The sequence below is a fragment of the Olea europaea genome, chromosome 22, assembly GCF_002742605.1.
Source record: "Olea europaea var. sylvestris chromosome 22, O_europaea_v1, whole genome shotgun sequence".
In the NCBI taxonomy this organism is placed as follows: Eukaryota; Viridiplantae; Streptophyta; class Magnoliopsida; order Lamiales; family Oleaceae; genus Olea; species Olea europaea.
Window position 1 is genome coordinate 15301190 of NC_036258.1, and position 3629 is coordinate 15304818.

The window sequence follows — 3629 nt, forward strand, 5'->3', positions numbered from 1 at the left end:
GGAGCATGTTTTCTCAATTAACAACTTTGAATTGAGTATTGAGGGAATACTAATTAGTGACAATATGAATTTAACATAAATTCAGTGATAATATTTAAATTTTTTCGTTGAGGAATTTTTGTTTGAAAACATAAAATTGAGTTTTGTTATCTTATCTAACAATTTTTAGCAGTTTTTCGGACCAGTATGTCGATAACGATAGCCAAATTGTCTTAAAAATAAATCGAATAACTTTTGTACGAAAATAATCTATTCTAATGGAAAATGATGCACGTACAGGGGCTGTTTCATAGGCCCTTGCCAAGTGAGAAAGAGGTGGGGGTGGGCCCCATTTTTTTTTTTTTTTCTTTTAATACGTTTGGGGTCTGACCCCAAACAGTGAGGGCCTGTGAGGTCCGTGTGAACCAAGTTCCTGTATGTGGAGCTCGGTTCATCACTAATATAGTGTCCCCTTTTCAAGGTTACAACTTTAATGGACAAGAGTAGTGATTACACTTTCTTTTAATGATTTCTTGAAATTATTAGTGTTCTTTAGTTCTCATAATTATCTCTTCTTTGAAGACTTTTGGGAACATGAGCTCCTAACTAGTTTTAATTGAGAATCAATTGCTTTTTTTTTCCACTTATTTTTGTTTTACATTTTTGTCACTTGGGAAAAGTGGAAGACTTTATGAAAATTAGCACAAAGGGCCCGAACAAGAATGATTTGTTATGATAAATCCACGCCCTTGGGGTTTGAGTTTAGGAATAAAGTTTTAACAACGTGAAAACTACAGTATTTGACAAAAATGAAATAATACCTGTTCTATTTACAAAAATGAAATAAGTATTTGACATTACTATAAAGAACATCGTATAAGATTACTTTAAAATCTAGAGTGATCAAATTGAAAGTTTAAACAAAGTTGTTGACTCCGTTTTTTGCAATGATTACATGGATAACATATGCAAGGCCCACTCACACCCATGCGAGCAAATTTCGACATGTTTGGACCGGATATTCGATTGGAGTATCAAGGGTAATGTTGATGGACGTAGGAGATGCTTTATGATGCGAGACAAAAATGTTCAAGATCTGGCTATGTAATTGAAAATGATGTGAACAAATACAATGACAAACAATTCCACCAAAGTACATGCGATCCAAACTCAAGCAAACTAATATCAAATGAACAAGAGAGGAAATGTGATATTAAGCATATAGAATTTGTATAAATGTTTGTCAATATTTTACAATGTTATATGAGTTGTCATTTATAACATTCAGGCTGACGTGGTCATCGTTGGATCAAACCCACGTGACATCATCTAATTAACCAAAGTCTAAAATCACTTTGTCATACATTAATTACATTGACAATAAGCCAACCGCTATACACTCTTAGGCTGACACGTCTAACACTTATTAATAAAAACGTTGCATCAATCATTTCTAAATATACTCATTAGACCTGCTTTAAAGATAAAGTGTTTCCACTTTAAGAGAGAGTTTCAGATGTGAAGAAGTTCGGCTTTTTCAAGAGGAAGCACCTTGGCAAAAGAACCTCAGATGGAGATAGTGTCTCTGCTGTAGAGCAACTTTTGTCTTTTTTTTTTCTTTTTGACTTAGTTGACTGACAAATGTCTGCATGTAGTACCTTCATGTGGCTTTTCACTGGGATTCTGTATATGAGGAATAATAATAGCGATAAATTTGAAACAAAACAATATTTATGAACCAATATACTCCCCAGTCCCATTTATGAACCAGTACACATTGATGCATTTGACCATGCTATTAGAGGTGTATTGGTACAAGAGGGCCATCCAATTGCTTATGAAAGTCGAAAATTGAAAGAGGCAGAGCAACTTTATTCAACTCATGAGAAAAGAGACGATTGTAGTTGTTCATTGCCTTGAAACTTGGTACTATTATTTGGTAGGAAGGAAATTCACCATTCTAATGGATAATGTAGCCAACACATATATCAGGTCCCAAAAGAAGTTGGCAAATCAAACCAGATGGTAAGAGTTTTTGGCTAAGTTCATTTTTGTTTGGGTTTATAAACCAAGCAACCAGAATCAAGTTGGTAATGCACTTAGTTAGAAATCCATGGAAGCTTATGTTTTTGCCTTGATGGTAGTTGAATTTGAATTTGATATTCTTGATAGAATCAAAAAGTGGGATGAAAAGGACGCCACTTATGCCAAATTGTTATAGGAAATTAAAGATAGATTGGTAAGACGATATCGGGTTGAAGACGATTCGATCTATGAAAAAGGTAGCAAACTATACGTGCATTTAGACGGGGGACTAAGGCAAGAATTGTTGAAAGGACTCATGATCCTCAATGGGCAGGCCATCTAGGCATTGAAAGGAAGTTGGCTTTGCTCTTGAAATCATATTATTGGCCAAAGATGGGAGACGAAGTAGAGGTATATGTGAAATCTTGTTTGTTGTGCCAGCATTATAAAACAGAAAGGAGAAAAGAGATAGTTTTGTTCCAGGCTTTGCCAGTTCTAGAGCAGCCTTGGCAGTCAATTTCTATGGATTTCATTTTAGGTTTCCCGAAGGTTGATAGGTTTAAGTCCATTATGATGGTGATGGACAGGTAGTCAAAATATTCTATTTTCATTTTAGCTCCTTATGAGTGTACAACACATGTTACCGTTGGACCATTTTCAAAAAATGTTGTGAAATACCTTGGAATACTCGAGGATATTGTGAGCGATCGAGATTCTCAATTTACAGGCAAGCTTTCGACCAACCTATTTAATATGGTGGGGGTCTGAATTGAAGTTTTCAACAGCAAATCATTTGTAGACTAATGGTCAAATAAAAATGATAAATGCATTGCTGGAAGAATATCTCAGACATTACGTTTCAACAAGTCAGAAAATTTGGGATGTCTTGCTTGATACAGCTCAGTTTTGCTATAATCTAGATAAATCCTCTGCTATAGGTATGTGTCCGGTTGAGTTAATTATACGACATATGCTTAAGACATCTCTTGAGATTGTCAAACAAGTGGGATGCAGTGTATGTACACCTGTTTTTCAGTTTGCACGAGATAAACAAGAAATGATTGAGTAAGCTAAGGACAGCCTTGCGAAGGTTACTCGACAAATGAAGAAGTATGTTGATCAGAAAATGAAGGATATAGAGTTTCAAGTTGGGGATAAGGTGATGTTTAGATTTCCAAAACGATTAGTAGCAAGACCGTGCATCTTGGGCTGGTTCATAAAGTATGATGGTCCTTTTGAAGTAATCAAACGTGTTGGGAAGGTAGCATATCGATTGAAGCTACCTAATCATTTGAAGGTTCATCCAAACTTCCACATGAGCTATCTGAGCCCTTTAATGAAAGTTTGATGGGAGAAGATCAATTGCAAGTTAAGAGGGCTCTTCTTATGAAAAGGAAACAGTATGATAAGGAGTGACAAAAATTCTGGATCATCGAACAATGGGGGTGAGTAAGAAAAATAGAAGAACTGACTATCTTGTCCAATGGAAAGGTACTAGCAAGATTGATGCAACCTATGAAAGGGATGTCGATTTGCGGCAGTTTGAGGATAAGGTCAATGAGTATCTTGATTCTCTTCTGGTGAAGACGTCGCACTCTTCCGATGGAAAATGTTTATCAGGCCCT